This window comes from Danio rerio, chromosome 7 (genome assembly GCF_052040795.2).
Source record: "Danio rerio strain M-AB ecotype USA chromosome 7, GRCz13ab, whole genome shotgun sequence".
NCBI classification, from domain to species: domain Eukaryota; kingdom Metazoa; phylum Chordata; class Actinopteri; order Cypriniformes; family Danionidae; genus Danio; species Danio rerio.
Genome location: NC_141027.1, coordinates 52,473,680 through 52,494,948, shown reverse-complemented (window position 1 = coordinate 52,494,948; position 21,269 = coordinate 52,473,680). Strand labels below are relative to the sequence as shown.

General features: G+C 36.2%; 1 protein-coding gene across 7 annotated transcripts in view; it reads left to right on the top strand.

Annotated features, from left to right (window-relative positions):
• Positions 1-21,269, top strand: part of nhsl2 (NHS-like 2) — a 145,409-nt gene that overhangs the window by 52,353 nt on the left and 71,787 nt on the right. Inside the window, exon 1 of one of the 7 annotated variants that reach the window (XM_087261763.1) lies at positions 3,303-3,411. The exons of 4 other annotated variants lie outside the window; for them this stretch is intronic. The gene's annotated coding sequence lies outside the window, so the exon portion shown is untranslated. Of the gene's footprint in view, positions 1-3,302; positions 3,412-11,953; positions 12,499-21,269 lie in introns of those variants that run through there. 2 more of the 7 variants (XM_087261761.1, XM_087261762.1) reach the window with 2 other exon arrangements.

Sequence of the window (21,269 nt, the reverse complement as noted above, 5' to 3'; positions counted from 1 at the left end):
ATAGCCTCTACTGTGCCTGGATTCGGGCAATTCCGTCTTGCCTTCAAACACGGCCAGCTGCACTGAATGAGCGTTTGCTCGCACTGCTTGTTTTAGAAATGAAGATTCTCCTCGCAAGGCGCTGCAGTTGTGGAAATAAACAATCTTCCTTCTCCCAGAACGATAGCAGATTTTCCTCTGATGACTCCTCTCATTGAAACTTTGAACAGTAGGCTACTTTTGCACTTCATCCATTATTTTAGGCGTCTCATCTTCCCATTCTGCAAAGCTCACTGTCTGCTTTTTCGCTGGTCCACTGCCATGTCCCGCTACATCCACCCGCAACCGACCCACAATTAATCATAATATATTTTTTTATTACCCCACCACCAGACCCACGGATTATCCGCAGCGCCCACGCCATCAGCCCATCACTACTCTGCAGTGTTTAGACTCTTTTCATTATACACAGTGTCTTAACCAGATGCAATGACACAAGATTATCCATCCACGCCAGATGTGATATGAAAACGAGACAGGTTAAAACCAGTTAAAAATTACAGCCAATCAGAAAAGTGTGTGGGTGGAGCTCCTTCTTGTCAACAAATCCACGTCAAATTTTTGATTTTCTAACGAGAGGCAAGCATAAATGATGAATGCATGAAAATCACTATAAATGACCAGAGTATCTTACCTTAGCCATCTTTGTTTTGAACAATCCCTCTTTCCACCCCTACGACTTTTTGTGATATGGTGGCACGGAGGCCTAGTGGTTAGCACTGTTGCCTCACAGCAAGAATGTCACTGGTTCAAGTCTTTACTTGGCCAAGTTGACATGTCTGCAAACAGGAGGGAGCCAGGAGCTTGAGCATTGCTTGAGCTCCATGCTCTCTTTTGGGACAGCATGCCAAACAAGCTTTATTATTAATCATCAGCTAAGTATGAACTCTTGAAATGTGCATTTTATTACAGCAATTTGGAAAAGTACTGCATAGATTTGTTTATACACTACTAGTGAAATGTTTGCGGTCAGTTTTTTTCATGTTTTTTTCTTTGAGAAAAATATTCTTTTTATCAAATAATATTTTTAAATAACTGCTTTCTTATTATATTTAGTTTCTAATGATTACTCAAGTCATTATTTCTTTTATTATTATTATTATTATTATTATTGACTCTGAAGACCAGAGTAATGAAGCTGAAAATAAATGAGTAAATTAAATGATAAACTACTTTTGAACAGTTTTTTATGCTGCAATAACATTTCACAATTTTACAATTTGTGTATGTAATAAATGCAGTCTTGTTGATCAAGAGAAGCTTATTTTAAACATTTAAAAATCCTACTGACCCCAAACTTTTGACCGGTGGTGTAAGTATGTATATATATAATAAATGTAAAGTGAAATGAATGTCTTTGGATATGGTTTGATGGTGTTTCCTTTTCATCTTACCGTCATGTACTGCCTAAAACAATTTGGAGATTTGTCTTTGTTATTCTATTTTATTAGCAGTACCTAAGGGGTGGATTTACATTTTCATTCTTAGTCTGCAGTTTTTGTTCAGATCATAGACTAAAATATATAGTGTTGATAATGTGTTAAGGCAACCAGTAAACCTTTTTTTTGTTAATGGAAAACTTTGACTTTGATGTTTGGTATTTTTATTAGTGATTTTAAGTAATTTAAAACTATCAGTGTAGTTGCATTAACATGAAAAATCAGATACCAATACCAATTATTAATTACATGAAGGAAATAAGGGCGACACGGTGGCTCAGTAGTTACCACTGTCGCCTCACAGCAAGAAGGTTGCTGGTTTGAGTCCCGCCTGCCAGTTGGCATTTCTGTGTGCATGTTCTCCCTGTGTTCGCATGGGTTTCCTCTAGGTGCTCCGGTTTCCCCCACAGTCCAAAGACTATAAGTGAATTGAATAAACTTAATTAACTGTGTAAAACATATGCTGGATAAGTCAGCGGTTCATTCCACCGTGGCAACCCCTGATGAATAAAGGGACTAAGCCAAAGAAAAATGATTGAGCGAATGAAGGAAATGAACACGTCTTTTGAATAATCCAACTTTTTGCTCAAAGCAAAGTCCTATAATACTTGCAAAAACCAAAATATCATACTTGTGTCTATATGCAAAATATCAGCATTGGGAAAGCATACTGCAACAGCACTGCTTTTATTCATTATGTTTATTAATATTTATATAAAAGTTAATTTTGTTAAAAGAAGTACTGAATAGCAAAATTATAATAATTGAATGCTGAAAAACTAGCCATACTGTGTACAATTCACCAATATTGGGATCTGCTATCAGCCCAAAAAGTCCTGTTGATGCATCTCTAATTTTAATCTTTGTGCAGTTGGTTGTTGCAATTATTAGTAACAACATATTTACATTTTTTTTACGACTGAGAAATATTTAGGAATTTTTTACATAAAATATAGGGGTCTGCTGGAAATGTTATTACCCTAAAAGAGTACCAAGATATCTTTAATTATCTTTTACAGTTCAGTTTTTTTTACTATTACATATGTTTTTTACAATAACAATATAAATCTGCCTTTTTTTAACATCCTCTAATTTGACCTCAAATTTAAAATAAACCTGTGTTTAAAATCTCCTGTCACTGATTTAACTGGAAAAAATACCTCTTATTGAGTATCGCTGCATCACTTCACATCACATCTGGTTTAGAGATGCTGTTACATCTTAATCTCATCCGTCATCGCTCAATCTCTTCTAATCTCATCTGCTCCTGCTGTACATTTAGCATATTTGGATTGTATTGAGTTTCACCTCCTCGTATAACACCTTTTTTTTTAAACATTATTAATTTCAATTTTAAATCTAAAAAACTGCAGCCTCCACCAAGACTCCTATAAGGCAAAACTGGATCATTAAGTTTCTGTAAACAAATCTCTCAACAGCTCCACATAGTTTCTGGGATTTTTCTGTAATTAGTTTTGCTCTGGTCCTCCATATTCTTCCTTTCTTCTCTTCAATAATGTCAGTGTGGTGAGAAGCTTTAGGAGGCCTCAGCCCCCTCCTCACTAATCTCACCACAATATTGTTGGGAAACGGCTCCGAGTGAGAAAGGAGGGAGCAAAACCAGGATAGGAGGGATAAAGTAGGCGTTCCCTCCATCAGTGGCCGGTTCATGGGGTTTTCAGAAAGTCTGTAATGAGTTTAAAAAAAACAGAGGCGTTGAGGGCTCTCTCTTTCTCTCTCTCTCGTTCTCTTCACTCCACCCTCTGTCCCTCCCAGCACTCCTCCTCTAAGCCCCTAAACGTGATGCGTTCCTCTGCACCCCTCACCCTCTGAGCAGCTCAGCAGAACAGCACACACTACTACTTACCTTTTACATTTCCTTCACCTTTTGTCTTGTGGGAGTTGGTCAGGTTGGTCGTGGTGTGTGATCCAGGTGAGTCTTGACAAGGTAAACTTTGTTTTCAATGCGCTTTTCAGCCGATATCATTGCAATCCTGCTTGCTACAATGAGATACTATAGCTTCAAAGTTTAGCTTTTTTCTATTTTTATTGCATTTTTCTTGCCTGTTTACAATTTCCTGATGCATTTAAGGTCACTTTTTGCAGCAGTTTGCCAGCAATTTGCTATAAATCAAACTTACAGCAAAAATACTGTATCAGAATATACAGTAAAATTAATCTTGTCTATGTATTTACAGAATTATAAATCTTTACTGTAAAATATAGCATATTACCCTGTAATTCATTGTTCATTTATCTATTTAGGGTAAAACAGTCAAAATGGTAAACTACTGTATTTTCTATGATTGGCCTTTGAAGTTTCACTCGTTTTTCACTCGTTTTTTTTTACTGTATTTTGAATCACAAAATACAGAATTATAAAATACTGTTTTAATAACGCCAAGAGGATATTTCCCACAGTGCAACTTTAAAATACAGTTGCATACTGCATAATTGTCATACAAAAAGCTAAAATTCACATTACAGTTAAATACTGTGTATGTTTTACTGTAAATACTGTTTTTACTGTAAATACTTAAATACTGTGTAATTGTTTTACTGTATTTTGTTTCTCAGAGAATTTTAAAATATTTTTTAACAGCGCCAATAATATATAATATTTTCCACAATGCAATCATAAAATACAGCAACATACTGCATAAAATATATACAATATACTACTGATCATTTTATAGTTAAATACTGTGTAATCATTTTACTGTAAATATTTAAATACTGTGTAATTTGTATAGTTTTGATTTACAGAGAATTAAAAGAATACTCTTTGAATATCCCCAAGAGGATATTTCTCATAATGCAACTTTAAAATACAGTAGCAGTAATTGTACAATACATTAATTGTCATACAGTAAACTACAATACATATTACAGTTAAATACTTTTTACAGTGAATACTGTTTTACTATAAATACCTGAATACTGTGCATTTTTTTTTTACTTTAAACACTGCGTTTTACTGTAAATACTTAAATACTGTCTAATTTGTACTGTTTTGATTCACAGAAAAAAAAAAAACTTTTTTAATAGCTCCAGGAGTATATTTTCCACAATGCAACTTTAAAATACAGTAGCATATTGCATAATTGTATTACAGTTAAATACTGTATAATTTACAAGAATCGTTAATAGTGTATTTTGAATTGATTTGATCATTTATTCATGAGCGTATCACAGTGAGAGACAAACACAGCTTTGCAATCATGCTTTTATGGCTAACAGTTGGCTAATGACAGCAAATTCCCAGCATTTCAGCCTTTGGAGCAGTTTCAGTATGGAGTCGATGATTGACAGCCAGCGTATTGTTTGAGCCAGAGGGAAAAGAGTTGTCATGAAAGATCTCTTGAGCTTCTGGAGTAATGAAACCTGCTGTGCTATCAGAGTTTCGCCTCCCTTTTCTTGTTGTGTTTCCCGCGTAGGAATGAAGTAATGATTTTCAAGCAGCTCTGCAGGTTTGGCAGAAGGCGTTGAACTCGAGGATGCTGACGCAGCTTTTATGGTGATTTAGGGAGCAGAATATGTTCTGGTCATAAGATGAGTGTGAAGAAAAGCCAATTGAAGCCGAGGCAGTTTGCTGGAAAAGTTGTTATGCTGATTCTACCACACAGATTTTTATTATTGTGGGGAAATCTGTTCATTATCCTGCCCGGTGTCTTAATATTCACTCAATTTTCAAGGTTTTCATCAGTGAAGTTGTGCTGGAGGTACAGTATGATCACAGAAACACAGCATACAGATGTTCCCTAAAGCATTTCACTCTTTTCACTCACTGTTAGTGTCAGTGTCAGTCAAGCATTTATATGAAGATTAACAATATTGCTGTTGTCACATTTAATCGCAGGAACAGCTGGTTGATGTGTTGAACAGGGTCATCGCTGTCAGATCGGCCTGATGGCTTTTGCTTATGGGGCGTTATTAAGAAACAAGTCTAATACCCTGCTGAACAATAGTTATTAATATAGAAATATAGATTTTTTTTTTTTAAATAATGGGAACTCCAGTTTGAAAAATACAGCTTCTTAAAGGGATAGTTCATCTTTTTGGAAAGTCATGATAAATGTAATACACAGAATGGTTCAATTCAAGTTGTATGAAGATACAGGGTAGCTTTATATTAGGGCTGCACGATATTGGAAAAATCTGACATCGCAATGTTTTGTTTTTCTGCGATACATTTTGTGATATGAATGCAATTTGACAAAATGACTTAATTAGCTCTATTTGGTAAGAATTCACGTTGATCTGAATTGACTATGATTAGAGTCTTCATTCATTCATTCATTCATTTTCTTGTCGGTTTAGTCCCTTTATTAATCCGAGGTCGCCACAACGGAATGAACCGCCAACTCATCCAGCAAGTTTTTACGCAGCGAATGCCCTTCCAACCACAACCCATCTCTGGGAAACATCCACACACACAATCACACACACACTCATGCCCTACGGACAATTTAGCCTACCCAATTCACCTGTACCGCATGTCTTTGGACTGTGGGGGAAACCGGAGCACCCGGAGGAAACCCACGCGAAAGCAGGGAGAACATGCAAACTCCCCACAGAAACGCCATCTGAGCCGAGGCTTGAACCAGCGACCCAGCGACCTTCTTGCTGTCAGGCGACAGCACTACCTAATGCGCCACAGCTTCGCTCAGAGTCTTCATTGTATAAATAATATAATAAAATATTTTTTATTAAAGTTTCAAATGGTACAATTTCATGTGCCTGAATCATTTCTCGATATGCAGTTTTTAATATAAGAAACTAGTCATCATACACTTAGTTTAAGAGTAGGCACTAAGGCCCATTCCTATTTCACCAAGATCCACTTATTTTAAAAGTATTGCCTCACCCCTCACTAATAGTAGTATTAATATAGTAACAGTAATATCTAGGTCAATAATAAATCAAGCAAAGTTAAATACTGCAAACTGCAAATGTTTAACTATTATCATCCCTTTTTGGACTATTATGAACTCCGAATGATGGAATTACTTTCTAACAGAGGTCACATGTGCTGGGGAAGATTAAAGATGCATATCAGAGGTTTACACTGACTTGTCTGTATGTTGCTTGTTGTTTTTGAACCCAAAAAAGGACTAAATGTGTGCTGTGTGTAATTTGTCTGTAACATATCGGATAATATAAGGGTCTGTAAGTGTTCATGTAGGTTGCATTTATTTATTTATTCAATATAATTGGAGATGTTACAGTGGGCTATTTCGAACTATAATTGATCTGCAGCTATAATCAAATCATGAAATGTTAGTAATAAACATTTATACACAAGTTTTCATGTGTATAAAGCATCTGTCAGAAATGCTTCTTATGTTATATGTGAATGACCCATACAGCTTAACCTTGATATTTCCTCCAACGAGAATGACATCGACTGAAACATTCTGTGGTATACTACACCTACCATTGGTACCCTTTTGGCAGTGGAAACGCAAGCCTGATAAAGGTGACCCCGTAGCAGCCCATACCATACTGTACCACTCAGTGGAAACGGGCCATAAGTAACATATTACAGAGTCACTAATATGTAGACAGTATCCTCTAGTGGATTTGTCATGTAAAACGTGCAAGGAAATGTACCAAAATCAACATATTTTACATTTAAAAAAAAAAAAAAAAGTCGGTTGAGGCATGTATTTCCAAATTAACCTGGGCTGATTTTATTAATTGCCCAAATTTGTTTAGTAAATCTGACTTTAATTGTCTGAAGTTGAAGAAACACCAAAGTATTATTATCAAAGTATGTATTTTCTGTTTTAATGCCTCACAAATTCTGCATATTATTGTCTTTGAACAATAATTGGTTTTGTAAATATATGGTGCACATGGCACAGAACAATTATTGTTGAATTAAATGTTTCAATAGCTTTTTGGCATTACATTTCATGCTTAAGAAAAGCTCAAGCCTCAAGACAGTCTAAATAATTACTGTAAATATTTATATATTTAATGAGTGTAAATGAGCTTTACTTTTGCTGAGGCAATACTGAACATAAACAGCGGGGCTTTGAGTCAGAAATTAGAAAGCAAGCATTTGTGCAAAATCATCCAGCTTTCATTAAAATACACAGACACACACACCTGCTGAAACCCAGACAGCCTAAACCTGCAAGCCGACTGACACATTGTTCTATGAGTCTTTATTTATACGTGTGAAGATCCAGCAGTTGGTTTCTCAGTTGCTTTCTGTCTCTGAACAGAGTTTCTTTTGTAACTGTGAGATGCTTCTTGTGTTTAACAGTGTGTCGGTGCTTGTGGTTGTGTGTGCGCATCTGCATCAGAGTTTCTGTAAAGAGAGCTTGTCATTCTCTGAGAACACAGATCACAAACGTACACAAGGGCGTAGTTGAGAAAAGGGACCTTTATCAGCAGCCTGTCATCAATGGGCTTATGTGTAGGGGACAGATCCACCTCTAACTAAACGACTGGGCACCCTAGTGATTGTGCCAGGAGCTTCTGCTGGCACACAGATCCATCATGTCTGATCTCCACATAGACTGGTGAAGTAGGCTGCTTCTCTGAAGAAAGTAATATGATGAAGCAGCTCAAAAAGAGCTCTAGATCAGGGGTTTAAAAAAGGGGCTCTGGGGACATGCAGGTATTTTGCAAAGGTAACAAATATATAAGTTTGAATTTGACATTTACCAAATGTGCATGGCACGGTGGCTCAGTGGTTAGTGTTGTCACCTCACTGCAAGAAGGTCGCTGGTTCGAGTCTCGGCTGGGTCAGTTAGCATTTCTGTGTAGAGTTTGCATGTTCTCCCCGTGTTGGTGTGTGTGTGTGTGTGTGTGTGAGTGAATAAGTGTGTATGGGTGTTTCCCAGTACTGGGTTGCAGTTGGAGGGGCATCCACTGTATAAAACATGTGCCGCAATTGTTGGTAATGATGAGATTAAATCATAAATGCCTGTTCAAACAATAACCATAACCATAAAAATAACTGAAAATAAAAATAGAGATCTAAAAGTTCTGAGTTTAAACCACAGCTATAATGATAAAGATGGAGTAAAATGAAATTGTTGGTACCACTTCCAAAGCTAATACATTAGGGGTATGATCTAGGGGTATGATTCTTGCTTTGGGTGCAAGAGGTCCGGATCCCGGACGGTTCAGATCCCGGACGAGCCCCCATTTGTTGCGACCTTAAACCACAAATATGGAGAAGATGAGTGCATTTGCGGTAGAAAAATATATTTATTTAAACTCATGTCACTAAACAAAATATTGTTAGCTCTATTCAGATCATGGCCTGATTCAAGGAAAATAGGCAACCACCGGACTCCGAATGCAGCCCAAAAAAACATCCAAGACAGACACGCTGTTTATAACAGGGAGAACCGATTATACACCGGTGTTTCCAATCCCAGCACAATCAGCTGGACCTGTAAACACACAGACAACTGCATACAGACGCGCACAAACACGGATGTCCAAACCCCAACAGACAACGACCACAAGGGGTCGTCACAACAGCAAGTCAGAATCTATTGATTGCTCAGCATAATTAAGTACAGCCCATTTTGAAAATGAATATTTTTCTCCATTTCTCAGTGAAGAGGCAATGTATTTTGGTGCATTTTAAACGTATATATATATATTAATATAATATTTTAGTCACCAAACTTTTTAAAAAAATTGAAAGATAATACAATTAAATTCAAGCAAAATATTGCAAAATAAATTACAACCAGTAAAATTTCAACAAAATTTTTCTTTTTTTCTTTTTGCTTCTCTTGATTTTTCCTCTTTTCTAAATTTGTATTTAATATTTTTCTATAGCATATACATTTGGCTGAAATAGTTTTTGGACCCTTATCGTGAGTTATTTTGTTGAATAAGCTCCAGAATTTTGTTAGATAAGTGCTAGAACACAGAATTTTTACAAGCCAGGATGGCAAATTTATGTATAAAGCAAAAAGCACCTCAGGCATCCACGGCTAGTTTTAGCATTATTATGTTGCCTTCTTTAAAAAATGCTGGGGAAAATAATTTGTGTGGTTTTATTCCATTACACTGACCGCAACATTAGACATTAGATATTTACATTAGATGTCGCCTATGCTATTGCTGTCTATTGGAAGGAATTCGCCAATGAAGCCACCATTTTAGTACATGGTAGCGCTTTGAAATAAATGTGGTACCAAGGTGCACTGGCCACCCAGAGCCAGAGATATATATACAATACATATATCTATGATCAGGGATATATCTATGATCAAGGTTGGAAGAGGTGTGCCAGAGCTAGTACACTTAGGCTTTGGCGCGGTACGCTTGTAGTGTGAGTGCAAAGCGCACATGAGCCCGAAACTGAAGACAAGAAGTGACTTTTACGGGACTGTTTCATATGGATGAATAATCATTCTTACTGTTCAATAAACACAAACTGTAGTAGATTATGAAAGACACAAACCCCTCTCTGCACCTTTAGCAAACCTCCTAATTCCTGCACCACGAGGACTTTATGATTGTTAATGAGTTTCAAAAGTGGCTGATCTGTTTGAAAAAATAATTGACTGTGTGTCACTGCATATCAAACCACTAAAACAATAAAACTAAAGAAATGTTCACTGTGCTGAGCGAAAGCGCATACTGAACAGTGCATCATCGACGACGTAAGCATGCCCAGGCCCGAATGTAATGTGAGTGCAGGCTGTCAGGGGAGACTGGAGAGGGGACAAGCGTGCTTCAGCCCGGTTTAAGGCAACTGTACATAGTGTCATTACGCCCTTAGTGCAAGTTGGTGCTTATTTCCTCATGGTCAGTGCAGTAAGAGACAATAACATTACCTGTTTAGCAAAAAAGTTCATAACATACAAAAATGTAAAAATCGAAGTCTTACCTATGAAATGTTCTGTCTTTATGTTTTGTTTTCTTTGTTCGCTTGCTACTACACCCGTACACAGTGCTAAAGTCCAGCATCTTCAGTCTGGCTTTAGTCTTGACTAGTGCAGTTGAATGACTTTTGTTCCTGGGAGCACTGTACAAACGTGGCGTCGCTATTGATGCATGCTCAGGGCCCGTATGCGATATCTAGTATACTTATCTATGTGACTGCGATCGCTGACTTTACTGTTTGATTAGATGGATTAGGATACACGAGCTGGATTCAGTTGTCAGATTTGCTTGATAACATAAATGAAACAGATTGTTTTTTGGTTGTCACGTTGATTCAAATATATTTATATTTATCATGCTTGGTGTGAATAGGCTTTAGGACTGATTCTGCTGATTTTGTTGCTGATTAGTAGGCTTATTTTCTTTGCATTTTGAAGCACTTATATTCAACAATAATATAGATAATGTTGTAATAAATTAAATATTAGTTAAATGTTTTGTTGCAATTTATTATATTATTACAGCTGTTTTCTATAATATATTTTACAGTATAATTTATTGCAGTAATGCTGATTTTCAGCTGGTTTGAATGTTATCACTCGATTTAATGGGTGTTACCAGTGGTTATCAGCTGATAGATATGGATCAGTAGGGGCCTCCTGCGCCTACTAGTAGGCTCAAAAGGCTGTTATCAACTATCTATTTATCCATCTATCAATATCCCATATGCTGCGGCCGGATGTTAACAAAAATTATAGTATGTATTAAATTTCTCATTAATTGTATTGCATTAACTTCTACCCCTACCACAACCGTCACAGTTATGTAAAAACAGATCTGGATCTGGAGTCTTCTCTATTAGTACTGTATAACTGATTAACCATCATAGATATTTATATTATTTATTAAATTTCTCATGAATTATATTTTATTAACTTCTATACCTACCCCAACCCAACCCAACCGTCAAAGTAAAGTAAAACAGATCTGGATTTAGAGTCTTCTCTATTAGTATTGCTGATTAACCATGTGGATGGATGATAACAGTCTTCTGAGCCTACCAGGCTGGAGGAGTACCAGTAGGTGCAGAAGGCCTCTACTGGCCCATATCTATCAGCTGATTACTACAGATAAAGGCTATTCAATCGAGTGATAACATTCAAAGCGGGTGTGAATTTTCAGTGGCAGTTCAGATATCATGTCAATATGCTAATTTGGTAGTAATGATAGATGAATGTTTATTATCAATGTTGAAAACAGTTGCTGATTAATATTTTTGTGCCAACCATTTTGATCATCAGTGAGTCAAAGCTAAGCTTTCCATCTTTTAGAGTTACATTTTGAGCATCTCTCAGGCCATATTTCAGTCAGTCCTGAGTCTCCTTTCTGTGCTGTTAACTGTTTTTGCTTGCAAAAAGCAGATCTCTCTGTGCTTCCGCCTCTGGCATCAGGTCAGTTGTCCTCGTTTGCACAGAGACTTTTGATGTAGGATTTGAGTCGCTCCACCCCACTTTCTCCATCCTATCATAGCGCGAGCTGAACAAGTAACCCGTCGTCCCTTTGAACCTCCCTGCTCTGCATGCACATCACTCTCCTCCTCCTCATTCAGATAAACTGAGCAGTTTAGCCGGAATTACAATCCCTTAATCCAGTGCAGCATGGAGGAGTTTAACAGAGATGAGCACGCACAATAATCAAATGAAATGAATAGGAAGAAATGACAATATGAAATACATAAACAGATAAAAGAGCGTCTGAAAACAAGATTACATCACTAAAGAATGCTTTTATGGATCATTGTCAAATAGAGAAAATGGCTAGACGAGGAGTACAGTTGAAGCATTTTAGGTGTGTGTGTGTAATCCAGCGGGTGGATGCACAGTTAGGGGTTGTAATCTGCCTTGTTCTTGCTCTTCTATGCTGCCAGTCGTCGAGTCGGATTATTAATCTACAGCCAATTATTCCAAATCTCAATCTGCGGCCAGATGTCTGCTGCTCTAGATTCAGATAAAACATCAATGTCACGCACACACATCTCTCCGTGACAGTAGGATATCTGACTTCATGCTGTAAAACAGAAAGAACAGGATTGGAGCTGAATGATAGTGTGATTGACTGCTCTCATCTGAACACATTGTGGATCTGCTCTGAGGTAGCGTAAGACCCCATTTATCCTTTGTTCTGTTCTTAGATCTGTTTTTTTTTACTCTGTTACTTACTGTTTCTCACAGTGCCTGAGATTCAGTTCATCTGGAGAAAGGAGACATTTCACAGTTTACTAAGTGAAGTCAGTGAAGCAAGTGGCATTATTTACTTTAAAAGTCTTGCAGCTAGGGCTGAACAATATATCGTCTGAGCATTGATATCACAATGTTTTTTTTCGCAATAGTCACATCGCAGAATTTAAATGATTTAGTAAAGATGAAATGATCTAGGTTTTATTATTTTAAAATAATGATGACGATGTAATTTTATTGTTCGATTTCTGTACATGAATACTGCAAGACTCTCCAGAAAACCATCAAGCACTGTTTATTTGACTTTTATCTTAGCTCTGCTGTATTTAGATATGCTTGTCATTTATTATGATTTATGCAAATGCTCTGGATCGAAACAGACTTGATCATCTCAATCTATCTAAATGAATAAAATCTTTTCAAATAGAGTTATTCGATTCATCTGGTGAAATTATGTTTGTATCACAGTATATATCACAGAAAAACCAAATATGGCAATTTCAGACTTTTCTAATATCGTGCAGCCCTAGTATAAACATTGAACCTGTGATGTTTGTAGATTTTTCATTATCATCGGCTCTGCCTGTTTGCAATCTAATTTGTGATGTACATATGCATGTTGGCCATTCTGAAAATAAGCTGTAAATTATATATTGTCATTAGATAAATAGCAGAACTGGCCACTTCTGTAACTTCATTACTACAACACAGATTAGAAATAAGTGAATTTTTGTGAAACCACATACTTCAAATGTACTTCAACATATGTTTGACTGCAATTTCCATGTAAAATGAATGCTATGGGGCACTATGACACAAAAACTTTTGTTGTTTTTTTACTAATTATATTCACAGAGACATATTATTGATGGATAAAGGCTTATTTTTATGCAGTTGTTTGCGCAATACCAAATAAATGCCACACAAACAACTGAAAGTTGTGTAAAATTTGTTTTCAAATACACTTCCATCTATCTACAGTACATATACAGAATATGGTGCTGCCAATTTGATCAGTAGCTCCCTTTGTATGGTGTTGTACTTGGTTGTCATTAAGTCTGGTGAGCCATTGATTAAAGTCTGGCAAGCCACTAATGTAGGTAATATAGAGTAGTAGATTATTTGTTCTGTAGTGTAATTAAAGCTGATTTGGTTAGCTCCTACACTAAAAAAATTGTTGCATGCAGAACTGTTGCAAACAATTTACTTGTGTTGAATTTAAACAAACAAATTAAGTTTAATAATGTTCAACCTAATTTGTTTGTTTAAATTTAGCCCAAATAAATTGTTTACAACCACTTAATGTAAAAAAAACTGAGTAAATCCAAAGAATCATCTCTGAATATTTTTTTCAGTGTATAATATGAAAGGTAAGGTACTATTCAATGATTAGATTTGACACTATGCATCCTCAGACTATTATTAGGCCTATTGTTGGTTACTCTCTACAGTAAGGTTCTGGTAATTTAACTTAAATCAGTGTAAAGAAAACTGCAAAATCATTTATTAATCCTAGTGATGATAATTTCTTAGGAAATGCCGGTAACACTTTATTTTGACGGTCCACTTGAATATTAGTCGACTGTCTGCTTCATATCTGCTGATACTGCTCCTTCAACAGACATTTAACTGACTATAAGAAACTTTGCAAGTACATGTCAACTGACACTAACCCTAACCCTAACCCCAACCTAACAGTCTACTTATAGTCTAATGAGAATTAGTTGGCATGTAGATGCAATGTAACTTAATTCAACAAAAGGACCATCAAAATGAAGTGTGACCGTAATGCCTAATAATGCATAAAATCAGCACAAACATTTTATTAAATTGAGTTATTAACTAATACACTGAGTTTTTTAAATGAACATTAACCTATCTATGGCTATTCCTCATTGTTGATTTTAATGTTTAATGAGAATATAAACTATTATCTAATGTATTTTATCATTCTTTTTCAATATAATTTGTTTAAAACATTTATTTACTCTGAACATGTACAATAAAACAACACACAAAGTATTTTTAAAGAAATCATTTTGCAGCTTAGCTTACGTTATGATTGCCAGTAGTGGTCACATGAACTACAAATCTTGCAGTCACACACTGGCTTCAGTTCACCTCCTTATTATTGCAGTCCATGACTACTGATTACATATATATATATATTTTGTAATCTATGTTTTGAAGAAATGTAAGGTGAGTAAATGATGACAGAAATTTCAGTTTTGAGTAAACTATCCCTCTCTCCACTACATAATTAGGACTTTAGTTGATTAAAACAACACTGCTTTTGTTATCGGTTGACTGTAAAATGTCACATGGGTCACTGAATGTGTGTGGTCTGAGAAATGGACAAGCGGAGATGACAACAGTAGCAGAGCATCTCTGATCTCATCTTACTCTCACACTGTCCTCAGTCCAGCACCAGATGAAAAACAATAGGATCAGTGCAGCTGTGATGCCAGCTGTCACTTTCAGCTCGAGAGCAGGACAAACCCCCTGTAGTACAGTGATAAGTCAGAGACAGCTGTTACTGTGTGAGCTCTGATCATCCTCACTGTTTCTCCATGTCTGTATGTGATATTCAGCCTTTTATGTGATCTTCTTATATGAGCAGTTGGACACAAAAATCAATAATAGCACATTCAGACTCAATTTTAGTAAGCAGTGCTGGAGAAAATTTAAGTAACTTTTGACTTTTTACATGGTAAGATTTTGACCCTTGTTGAAATGTCATTTGTTTTGCTTATTATTTGGATTAAAAAAATCACCGGCTTTCATGTGATGCTATGAGGTCAAAAGTAGAGAGAGCGAAAGTCTTGTGATAAGTAGTGAGATGTAATATTTGAGCTTGAGTTGAGGGATGAAGGTGCTGCTCTTTTGTGCTGATTAATGTTGCAGCAAATGCAGTTAGTTTGCGTGATGCTACTTTTAGTCACAGCAAATCACAAGCAAAGCTATTGTTTGTGGATTTTAAAATATAAGTTCACAAAAGAAAGATTGATTTTATTTTTATAATTTACTCACCCTCATGGTGGTCCAAATGTATATGCAAACCCTCTGCAAAACCCTAATGAAAAGATGTTCTAATAGCTGGGGCATGTATAAACAATAGCCGCGTTTCCACTTTTGCACTTAAAGCGAGTGAGCCAGGACGAGCAAAGGCCAGTCGCGTTTCCACTGTCACTTCCGCGGCCTAATTGGGCCACAGCGGGGCTTTCTTGGGGCCAGCGGCCCGCCTTTTTTGACCTGCCGAATACCTTGGGCCAAAGAGGGCCAGCTGGGGCTTCGGGGCGGAGTGAAAGAAGAGGCGAATACTAGTTTTCTGATCGCACACCAGTACATGCCCAAACAAATAAACAAATAAATAAAAAGGGAAAGAAAACATATAGCCTTATAGCCTGGGGTCTTTTTGCTTATAATCACCCTTATGTTTCTCTTTTAAATGTTGGGCTGTTGCATAAAATAACAAAGTTTTAATTTATAAGTGACATTCTTTGCTGCGTCTTGCTTGATGTTTCAATAACGTAAAATAATCTGTACACCATATTAAATGCTACACGTTGAATATTCTGGAAAGGTGCACAACAGGGTTTGAGGTAGAGATCTACTAATACCGAAATTTTTATTTATGATTAACATTATTATCTCAGTGACCAAAATGATCATGATTGTCAATATTATCATGGTTTGTAAATGTTCCAAACCAAATTTAATACAGTTAAGGCATTCCATCAAGTTTTGTATTTAAAAATGAACAAATAACAAATACAAATGGCAGCTTAGTGCAATTTTGCAACAATTTTAACATATGCAATTAGATTTGTTTACTTATGTTTGTGTTATTTCATCTACAGTTTTTTATAGGTACATTTAATTCCATTATTCAAGCTATTTTTTGTTAATCCTGCACTTGTAAAACTATTTCACATGGATTCATGTCATGCCTGCTACCAGGATGCCATAACTGAGGGGCATTTTGATCCCATAGGGGGGCACTAGACCTGGTGACTGATTTTGGTCCCTCATGTTCCTTTCATTTAGGCTATTTATGCAATTATTTCTTATTACTTTGCATTACTGCCTAAGTTACTGATGTAAGGCCGTAATATACTTTTTACAGTAATAATAATATGCACATTTTCGCTACTACTGACTTTATCATTGAGACCGTTTACATAAAAGCAGAAGGACGTGGCTTTAGCACCAAACGAGTGATTTAAACTATATTTTATTCTCATTATTTCTTTCCATTTTATTACAAATAATATAGATGTTTAAAGTTTTAGGTAAAGACATAAAACTATGCCCACACATGCAATTATACTATTCATATAATTGGTAAATAAATATAGTGTAATCAGCATAACCGAGTCATTATGTTTCACGGATTGCCTATTAACCGCCAATGTTAGAAAAAAAGTTAAATGTAACAATCTAATGTTATTTTAAAAGAGTAGTTCCTAAATGTGTTACTTAGTTACATTTTAAAGCATTAGTGTAACAAAACAGAGATTCTGCTTACCTAAAATACCTAAAAAATATACCTAGAAAAAATAATTAAATAAAAATTTCACAGTTATTACCGTAAAAATTGGTTACATTTGGGCATGGATATTTCATGACATTTTAATAATATAAATAATAATAATTATGATAAATTATTATAATTAATTGTAGTGTAGACTACTGTGGATCTGTGCAGTGTCCAACTAAACATTTTTATTAGGTTACTTTAAAGAGCCCATATTATGGGTTTTTGAAAATTCCCCTCCATGTAGTGTGTTACACAGCTCTAAGTGAAGTGAAGTATCCAGCTAAGGCTTAAATCTGTAAGAATACAGTGTTTAAAACTGTTGATTCATCTATAAAAGAGTCGAATCATAGTGCTTCAAACGAGTCGCCTTGATACCGACTCATTAGGTGTTTCGCCATGACGTACGAACGAAACAAAGTTTTTCACGTGCACGCGCAAACCCGGGAGATTTCAAACCTGAGGCCCCGCCCTCTGACGCAGTAACCCAGACACACACACACACACACCCACAAACACACGCACACCCACAAACACACGCACACAAACATGCCGGTCGATTGAAGTCACACTGCAGATGGATATTATATTGAGTCTCTACCCAAAGATGAAACATCAGCATTATAGCCAAGCAGTTGGAAACTTCTGGAAGCTACATGCTACAAAGAATACTTCATCTGAGTTTGTTAAAGGAAGGATCAGTAAAGAGTAACTGATGGACGTCAGGATGGGTTTCTTCCTACATTTCTCAAGTGTAAGTACGTGCGGTTAAAGTTGTTGCCTCGTTTACTCTAGCTTGCAAATGTATTTAGTTGTGATTTGTTACTTGTAACCGCGAGTACTGTATCAGGTTAACTGGATATATTATCTTATCGCGTGCAAAGTCACGTTAAAAACGCGACGCGTGCTGTTTGTTTATGGAGCTCCGTGCTAGAGTTCTGCTCCCGCGATTTATTCGGAAATGTATTCCCGCGCCGCAGAAATCTGGCGCGGGGAGAGAGAGAGAGAGAGAGCGAGAGAGAGAGCGAGAGAGAGAGCGAACGAACGAACGAGCTTTGTGTACTTTGTGCTGTGTGTGTGTTTTGATACAGACAGCTTGGCTGTCTGGACTGTATACTGGGTGATATTTGGTTGTGTTCTCCGCTCTAGCGGGACCGGGCGCGGCGGGCAGAAAACGGAGCGGGTTCTCAGGCTAAAACCTGGCGGGTGCGGGCTGAAGCGGGAGCGTTGTCATCCGGAGGTGTGTGTGTGTTTTTGTGTGTGTGTGGTATGGCGAGTACACGACTGTCTCCTTCGTTCGGTTATCCGTGGCACTATCCACTCGCCATAGTGTGGCAGCTAAAGTCCACTTCTACACTATCGAGCGTGTATGAACTGTGATTACTTTTTAAATTGCTGATTAGCTATTGGCCATTTCCCTCTCTGACTGAAGGCAGTCGACCAATCGCGACAGACTGTCATCGGCCCAATCAGCGCACATTAGCTTCGCGCTAAGGAGGGGTTTGGGAACAAATGAATCACTGGACGATTCATACAGGAGTCGCTGGGATAATTAGATAAAAATAAATGCAGATTATAAGACCATGAAAGTGTTTTTTGACCTTGCATGCATATTAGACTGTTGTTGGAGACCCTTACAACCAAGATATGACCTTATTTCATGTATAATATGGGCTCTTTAATATTAATCCCTAACTGAAAAACTATGTGAAAATAACTGGTAGATGCTAAAATTAATTTAACAACAAATTTCTTTTGTGTTTTTTTTCCCTTTAGAGCTCAAGAAAGTTGTATCTAAACAATTAGTTTACCAAAACATGAAATGAATTAGGCTGCTCGACTTCATGTCATTCACTAGTCCAGTTTTCTCCCGTTTAAAGTGCACCCACGCCACCGCGTGCACGTTTATATGAGCGCATCCTGACCTGACGCGGGGACCAGACCTCTGGGCTATTGCTTTGATTTCACAAATATCATAATTTAATTGCTTTTTCATATTATAAAATATCTAAATTTGTGTTCTGAATGTTGAAATGACGGAAGTGTTGGTCATTTATAACAGAAAGATTTTTTGAAAGATTGATGACAGAAGTTTTGAGTAAACTAATCTTTTATGAAAACTCTCCCCCGTAGTGCCGGGCCTGATCCATGTTTACATTGTTTTTCACAAAACTGCATAAAGCTGCTTTATGAATGTCAAAAAGTATTTTATGAGTTTTCAAAATTGTATTAATTACTCAGGATTTTAATGAAAATGAAATGTTAAATGCTAATAGTAACTTACAGAAACTATTCAGATACTAACTTTCAGTAATGGTGACAATTCTAGTTTGTGATACTTATTTCTTCTTCGATGGGTGTGTTAAAAATGTCAGCTCCTACAGCAGAAACATGGCTCACACTTTATTTTGATGGTCCGTTTGTTGAATTTAAGGGTGCTTTCACACCTAGACTTTTGTGTCGGAATCTGTCTCGGTTGCCCAGTTAGCTTTTGGTCTGTTTAGAAAATTTGCCGTGTGAAAGCGAACCGCACCAAGAACAAAGAGCAACAATATAACAGTTTTAATCCCTGTTTTGGAACAAATTAACCGATTGACAGGTGTGAAAGCGCCCTAAGTTACATTGGATCTACATGCCAACTAATTCTCTTTAGATTATAAGTAGACTGTAAGGTTGGGGTTAGGGTTGGTGTTAGTGTAAGTTAACATGTACTTGCAAAGTTTCTTAGAGTCAGTTAAATGTCTGTTGAAGAAGCAGTATCTGTAATGTCATGTAATCTTTGATGACTTATCCTCAAATGGACCATCAAAAGAAAGTGTACTTGTGTATATATATATATATATATATATATATATATATATATATATATATATATATATATATATATATATATATATATATATATATATATATATATTGTATATAAACTTGTATATAAAACATGCAGTATTAAAGAAACAGCTCACAAAATGGGTAGAGCAAGTACTGTATATTTTTTACATTAAATGCTAAACAATGAAATTGTAAAAGCACAAGTATAGATTCAAGTTTTTAGAACTTTAACATAACGGCAATGTCTTGTGGTCCATATTCTTTCCTTTGAAAGGTGCTAGACACTGATTAATGTGACAAAAATAAAATAGATATCCATAAATATAGTGTTAGTGAACTGTGAAGAAATACTTTCATACAATTTTCAAATACAACATAAACTTGCAATATTATTGCACAACAACAGTGATCAGTAATAATGATAAGCCTAATACTCACAATAAGAGTAATAAGACCATTTTGAGGGAAGTAAACAATAACAATTGTCCCAATGTATTCTCTGGTTTTACAGTTTTAAGTTCTAAAGCTACCGAAAATCCAAAAAGGTCCCCATATTGATAAATAATGTTTTGATAGCTGTTTTAACATTAAGTTATGATTGAATTGTCTCTTGTTACATTTATTAAATAATTTGACAACAAGCAGGAAATGTTCATGGGCCAATGACATGACCACATTGAAATGGTCTGTGGATTGTCCTTCACCTGAAATGTTGATCATCCAACATTTTTTCGTTTCATCCTGAAAGGTGAGGCAAATGTTAGAAGACAATAATTAGTTTCCACTTTCCTTCACTCTATTGGGATGTTGTTGTTTTTTTAATCTTGGATGGCAAGGATATTAATAGTAACACCAAGTGTATTACACATTATTAAACACATATTATTAATGATTTCATCAGGCTCTGAAAATTCTTTAAAAAAAAAAAAAAACACACAAAGAATGGCCTTCTCAGCTGCCATAGTTGCAATGTTTGCATCATCAGAATATGGTGTTCGAAGCGCCACTGTTCATTCATTCTTTGGTTCATTCATTCATTTTCTTTTCGGCTCAGTCCCTTTATTAATCCAGGGTCGCCACAGTGGAATGAACCACCAACTTGCACCACTGTTTCAATATAAATTAAATTTAAATTATGTTTTGCAATGTTTTTTTTCTAGGCTGAATGCAGCTGTTCTGCTATTTACTTCCACCTACACTGTAGCAAAAATCTAATTAACAGTTTCTGTATTTTGTGGTTTACAAGTGTTTTCTGGTTATTTTTAGATGTTAAGTGCATTATGGCACCTTCATCTCTGCTCTGTCGGGTTTTGATGA